The sequence below is a fragment of the Myotis brandtii genome, unplaced genomic scaffold (assembly GCF_000412655.1).
Source record: "Myotis brandtii unplaced genomic scaffold, ASM41265v1 scaffold5045, whole genome shotgun sequence".
Lineage (NCBI taxonomy): Eukaryota > Metazoa > Chordata > Mammalia > Chiroptera > Vespertilionidae > Myotis > Myotis brandtii.
In genome coordinates, this window is record NW_005369238.1 from 130,514 (window position 1) to 138,084 (window position 7,571).

A 7,571-nucleotide genomic window follows, 5' to 3' on the forward strand; every position below is an offset into this window, starting at 1 on the left:
GGGGAGGCTGCGGCCCCGAAGGGAACAAGAGCCAGGGGCCAAGGAGCACGGGCGAGTGTGGAGTGAATGGAGACCTGGACAAGGAAGAGACAAACATGGGAAAAAGGAAGCGGAAGGTTTCCGAAGTTGAAGCATATTCTAAGAAGAAAAAGATTAAGTTCCCGGGACTGGCTGCAGGCGGAGAACCAGAAAACCATGAAGCTCCTGCAAAAGGTGAATTCAATTGGAAGGGGACTATTAAAGCAGTCCTGAAGCAGGCCCCAGACAATGAAATAGCAGTCAAAAAGCTAAGGAAAAAGGTTTTAGCTCAGTATTACGTGGTGACGAACCAACACCACAGGTCTGAAGAGGAGCTCCTGGCCATCTTCAACAAGAAAGTCAGCAAGAACCCCGCCTTCAAGTTACTCAAGGACAAGGTCAAACTTCTGAAGTGAACATTTTTGTATTTAATAAATTGAGTCCATTCTGTTGATTTCTTCCTTTCACGGCTGTTTGTAAAACATGTAATAAATAATAACTCAAATTTTGTTATAAGAAAAATATATATTTTTGGTAGATCTTTTATGAGAGAATAAACTATATTGTCCTGAAAAAAAAATAAATTAAAATGCAGTTGTCATTTGCAGGAAATTACTGAGAAACTATTCCACACTGTCTCATCTATCTGTTCATGTGCATAAACCAGTTAGCATATTTTTTAAGTGTCTAAAAGTGGATAATCAGTGATCACCTAAAATAATTGGTTAAACTGTCAGCCTTTAAATTGACCCCATTGGCTCTATATGCCTCATTAATTGTAATGTTTAATTACATTAACCTTTTCATTCACTCATATTTGTACATTACATACTGTGTTCAGGCAGATTTACAGTAATTCAAACGTAAGTCAGATATAAACTCTATATTCAACAGTTTATAACTCATTAAGGATGCTATGAACCCAAATAATTACAAGACAAATTAGAAAGTTGTAAGTTGAATACGAAATCACTTGTTATGGGCCTTAGAGGTATGACAGATGCATTCCAGATGGGAAAGTGAAGGAAGACTTTGTGGATAGGTGACACTTGGCTTCAAACAACAGATGTGTTTGGAGGTGTGGAGGTAACGAAGAAAGGCTTTCCAAACAAAGCAAAGAACAGGTTTCTGGCAGCTTTTAGAAATGGTGTTGGAACAAGAGAGACTTACTAGTATTTCAAGTGCCAGGTCTGAAATGAATGTCCTCCAGGATAACAATGCCATGGAAAACACACCAGGCACCCGCTGTGCCCAGGGCCTGTTCTTACAACTCCCTTTCATATGCATGGCTTGTCCGGGTTCTGTAGAAGGCCAATACCGCACTGGTGCACTGAACTCTACCTCCGCTTTCTCCCTCAAAATATTGCTCTTAAAATTTCCCCCATCTCTCATCATAATTTTTCTCTTTTTTCTGCATCGTGCCCATTCACAAATATGCTACACAACAACAAACAATCACACACACACACACACACACACACACACACACAAAAAAACACAACAACCCCTTTCTGTATCAGTTTGGTCTCACTGCACACCAAAAATTCAGTGGCTCAAAATCAGCATCCATTTTTAGCTCGCAGTTCCATGGTTGGCAATTTAGGTTGGGCTCAGTCGGTCAGTTCTGCGCTTTACTGAGCTGGCTGGTGCATCATGTTGCTTTGCTAGGTGGTTCTGCCTTAGGGGGTGGGTGTCTGCACTCTGAGTGGCAGAGGATGTAAAATACAAAATGGAAACTATCTCAATAACTTCTTATAGTGATTGCATAATGAAATAATATATTGGGTTAATATAATATTTTGTAATGTTATATGATGTGGGATAGTATATCATATGATAGTGGGTTAATATGATAAAATGTGTAATTTATATCAATTTTAACATTTTGTTTTACTTTTCACAAATGTGGCTACAAGAAAAATGTTTATTACATCCATGACTCACATTGTATTTCTATGAGACAGCAGTAATCTAGGGCTTGGGACTCAGTGTCATTTTGGATCAGCAGCTTAGCAACCTCTTGTTAGAAACACAGAATGTCAGTGCTTCTTAGATCAGAATCCACATTGTTGCAGATCCCCAAGTACCTCATATGCAAATTAAGATTTAAGAAGCCGTGACCTAAGGGACATAGAAGATCATAATAGTGATGTTACAAGGGAGATGAGAGAGCATAATATAATCTACTCTCAGGGAATTAATTGAGTGGTATTGTTACTGTTGGTTTAGCACTGCTCTAAGTGCTTTAGGTGTATTAGCTTGTTTAATAAGGTATAATGGAGAAGTATGTTTATGATGATCAGACAGCATACAGAAAAGTTTACATGAAAATTCACATTTAGAGAATAGCTCCTGTACATTTTAAAAATTCTTTTTAAAGCTGTTGATCATAATTAAAGCACTGAATGATACATAAAATATAATGCAATGCAGGTGATATGATGATTAAGGGGAAGAAAGGTGATTATTAAAAGATGGCAGGAGCCCTAGTTGGTTTGGCTCAGTGGATAGAGCGTCAGCCTGTGGACTGAAGGGTCCCGGGTTTGACTGAGAGCCCAGTCAAGGGCAAATGCCCGGGTTGTGGGCTCGATCCCCAGCAGGGGGCGTGCAGGAAGCAGCTGATCAATGTTCTCTTTCATTGATATTTCTATCCCTCTTTCCCTCTCCCTTCCTCTCTGAAATCAATAAAAACATATATTTTTTAAAAAGATGGCAAGAAAGAATTATATTTCTTAATAGCAGAATAAAAAGTCAAATAGTATTTTTACAGGAGATATTTCAAAATAACAAACCATTTCCTAGATTGTTTAGATGGTGGCATTGGGAGTTCCACAAATGTGCCATGGAACGAAACACAGGATAATCTGCAATTATTTATTGCTATTTTCCCCAGGCAGTGCTATAAAATTGGGTAAAAATGCACTTCAAATATAAATGGAAAAGTCTGCATTTCCCTATAGTCTATTTTAAAGGCAAATATGAAACACACACTTATCCTTGTCAAAGAGAACCTGGTGGTATAAAAATTCCAGAGGAGGGCAGCAAAGATAAAAAGAAAAAAAAAAACTTAGGTGGAAAAAAACACATTCTTATTTTTCAAATTCCAAATTTTTCACAATAGGAAGTATCACTGTGATGGAGCATTTATTAGCTTTAAATTATTAATTTGTTTCCTAAAGTAAGAAAATAATGAAAGCACGTAGTTAATCTGTCTGTCTTTCTTGGTCTGTCTCTTTGGTCCCTTTGAAAGTCCTATACATATTCATACTTCTAAAGAGTACTACAATAGCATTATCCCAGCTGAAAAGTATACTATTTTAGTTACCTCTTTATTTGATAGATACTTATTGAGTGTTTATACTATGAGCTCTGTTGTTTTAGGTGGTAGATATCTGATGCACAATTTCATTGAAGAAACAATGCCTGATTTAATAAAGTTCAAACCTGGTGAGTGAATTATAGACTTAATCAGTAAATTGAAATGGATTAACCATTATACTGATGACAGTACATATACTTTGATATGAGTATGAAATGAAGCTATGGTTGGCCAATCAGAACTTGAATTTAACTCTGAATATACGCATGGAAAAAATAGTTTGGGGAATAATTTATAATGGTCAAAACATTAAAAAGTTTAAAAATGAGTTTTATAAAAGATTTAAGTTTATGTCAGTGTCATTAGACAACAGAATGGTTATGGCAATAACAGACTAAATTTAAAACTTCGCTAAGAGAAGCTGAATTTTAATTTAGTTCCCAACTCTTAGCAAGCTTGATACTCTGAGATATGACATAGTTTCTTTTGAGCCTTAAGTTTATGAGCTTATATGAAACTAGAGGCCTGGAGCATGAAATTTGTACATGGGGGGGTGGGGGGTTGCCCTCAGCCCAGCCTGCACTGTCTCCAATCTGGGACCCCTCAGGGGATGTCTGACTGCCAGTTTAGGCCCTATCCCCGGGGATTGGGCCTAAACCGGCAGTCAGGCATTCCTCTCACAATCCTGGACTGCTGGCTCCTAATCGCTCATCTGCCTGCCTGCCTGGTCGCCCCTAACCGCCCCCCGCTGCTGGCCAGGTCACCCCCAACTGACCCCTCCCTGCCGGCCTGGTCGTTCCTAACTGCCCTGCCCCTGCCTGCCTGGTCGCCCCTAACCGCCCCCCGCTGCTGGCCAGGTCACCCCCAACTGACCCCTCCCTGCCGGCCTGGTCGTTCCTAACTGCCCTGCCCCTGCCTGCCTGGTCACCCCTTACTGCCCCCCTCTGCCAGCCTGGTCACCCCTAACTTCCCCCCTCCCTGCCAGCCTAATTGCCCCAATTGTTACCCCTGCCATCCTGGTCGCCCCCAAATCCCCCCCTGGCTGGTCTGGTCGCCCCACGCAGCCTGCTTGTTCAGTCATTTGGTCGTCCCTCACTAACCCCCCTGCAGGCCTGGTCATAGGCAGCCATCTTGTGAGGGCCTGAGGGTCAATTTGCATATTACCTCTTTATTATATAGGATTAAAAGGCTGTTTGGTTTCTATTTCAAATTTCAGACGACAGCATGTGTTCTTTCCACTGTGAATGAGTCTGCTATTTACACAGTGATATCTATATTTTGCTATTAAGCCTAGAAACCTTTGGAGTACACCTATAAAACACTGAATGGTCATAAGCCTGTAAAACACATTAATATGGTGTTATTTAACACATGTATTATAATTTCAATAATCCTACATAATTGTGTGTACATTATATATATTCAGCTGTCTTTAGACTTTATACCCACTCTGATAAGGGTTCAAATTTAATCATTCTGTGTTTGACTATGCTCTTTCTGATGAATTGAAGTCTGATAGTAGAGTCAAAATCCATTTTTTAAGGGAAGTTTATAAAATACAAAGCAACACATCTTTTCAAAATGAAGAAAAGGGAATGCAGTACAATTTATGTATTATGATATTTAATCCTTTCAAAAATCAGGCTTATTTCTGGATTTCCAAACTCATCTCCCACCTTATCCTCCCTTTATCTTAGTCACTTGCCTTACTGGACTACCTGCCCAGAGCCCCAAACACCCAATATACTCCCCTTCTTCTCACAATTTACCTCAAGCTCTTTTTATAGGCCTAAAATAACCTTGCCTCTCTTTTTTACCCTTTAAAATCCTTTATGGCTATTACATTATATTAATGCCAGCCACACCCACTAAATTTATTTCACCAAATCCTTTGATATCCTTTATGGCTAAGACCAAATGTCACTCCTTCCAGTATGGGTTATGGTAAAACATTTTTGCGAAATTCTCATTGATCCACAAGTCTGTCCTTCTCTGTGCTCCCAGGTCACTTGCCTGGTCCTTTCATCATGGGGTTTAATTAAGCGATTTTAGCTGCTCAGTGGGAGGGTCCTTATGTTCTTCATCTAAGTGTCATCAATGTACCTAACAGAATTTTTACTAGAAGTGTCTTGAACAAATGAATAGAGAAACACATGACAATCATCCTAACTTCTTTAACCTGTGGTCTAGAGAATTGTGTCGTGGCTGCTCATGAAATGGTAGTTGCCTATTTTATAGGGCAATGTCAGAGACAGGGCAGAGAAATCACTGGGCACCTTAGGCGTTGGGGTCAGAGGAACCTGGGGTCATTCCCTGGCACTGTCACTTACTGGCAAGAAGATCCAGCAGGTACTTTTACCTGTTTGAGCCTTGGTTTTCTCAAAGACAAAATGGGGATCATACATCTTACATACTAGTTAGGCTTATTATGAATATTAGAAATAAATAGATAAAATTCTTAGAAATGATAATTATTATATTAAGATTAATTAACTAAACAATAATGTGCTCAGGATAGTAGAAGGTTTCTGTTGATTGAAAATTGTAAATTAAAAAGAAATAGAATAAAGATTCATCATTTTCAAATGATAAACTCTAGAAATACACTTGAGTAAGTAAATCCATTAGTCTTGCAGGGAGAATAAAAACTCGTTCTTTTGTGATTTGGTTGGTATCATCTGAACCATTAAGTTGCAGCCCATTATTGGTTGGTGAAATAAATTTAGTGAGTAAGGCTGGCATTAATATAATGTAATAGAAGTGCATTCTTATTAATAATAAGAATGGCTTTATAGGTAATGTAGTTAAATTATATACATATTCACGTGTTTGTTTTGGATAGATAAATCAAATGTGGCAAAGATGTTTGCAGAACACTTTTCTGCAGGATATCTATAAAAAGAACTTACTAGGAACTTTCTCCCAGAAGTAACCATTAGAGAAAGGGTTAAGGAGTACTGGCTGGTTAAGACATTAGCATGTAGGGAGTGCCAGCAGTATTTGAAATCCTAAGACTTTCCAAGCTAAAAATACATTGTGCATAATTCAGGTATTTTTGATGATTCACTGACCTTGTATAAACATTGCAAGCCACGTAGTCATTATCATGATTATCAATTATTAGTGTACAGCAGTTTTCTGGAGTGATCCAGCTAATAGTGTGCTTTAGTTAATAAGACTCGAGAGTTTCCTATATATGGACATAAGCCATGTTAAAATTAAAGAATTATTCTTCTCCCAAAAGTTTATAGAGAGTGTGTTCTGTTACCCTGAATACAGAGGGAGCAATTAGCCCATTTTACTTCAAAAAAAAAAGGAGGAAAGAAAATATTAGATAATGAAAGAATAGAAGGCCTGTCTTGGGCCAGAGGTTAATTGTGGTTCATAAGCCACATTCATTTATACATATTTTTTTCTTTTGATTTTTCTTGTTTCAGTGAAAATTATTTTTTGAAGTAAATTACTTTTATATGAAATTATATGAAATCATGCTATGGAAGCAACTTTTTACCCAAACGATCATAGTGTGCCAGAGAAACTACTTTGTATTTAGATAGTTAATTGTAATCATCATGCTATGATGCTACAGTGTGTACAATAGATTTTTGTTTATAGGAATTAAGTAAAACATATGACATTTTGCTTGGGGACATCTGTTTTTATTTGCATTTGATAAACTTAATTAGAAAGTGTTAAAAAGAGAACTAGGGAAGAAACTCACAATCTATCACTGAAAACATTGGGAAGCATCCTATATAATAAAAGGCTAATATGCAAATCAACCGAACAGCAGAATGACCGGTCACTATGATGCGCACTGACCGTCAGGGGGCAGCCGCTCAATGCAGGAGCTGCCCCCTGGTGGTCAGTGCACTCCCACATGGGGAGTGCCACTCAGCCAGAAGCCAGGCTCACGGCTGGCGAGCGCAGTGGTGGTGGCGGGAGCCTCTCCCGCCTCTGTGGCAGCGCTAAGGATGTCCAACTGCCAGCTTAGGCCCACTCCCTGGAGGGCTCCCGGACTGCAAGAGGGTGCAGGCCAGACTGAGGGCCGCACCCCCCCATCCCAGTCCCCTGAGTGCACAAATTTTGTGCACCAGACCTCTAGTATAAGATAAAGCCCTTGACAATAGAAAAAGGAAGCCAATGAAACTCCTTGTCTATTATATGCTTTTCCATGCTGAAAATGTATTGACCTGTACATATCATCTCCAAATGAATGTTCAGTTGGAAATGC

At 39.0% G+C, this 7,571-nt stretch overlaps 1 pseudogene; it reads left to right on the forward strand.

The window, feature by feature from the left end:
• Positions 1-472, forward strand: part of LOC102246787 — a 3,070-nt pseudogene extending 2,598 nt beyond the window's left edge.
• Positions 473-7,571: the final 7,099 nt, after the last annotated feature.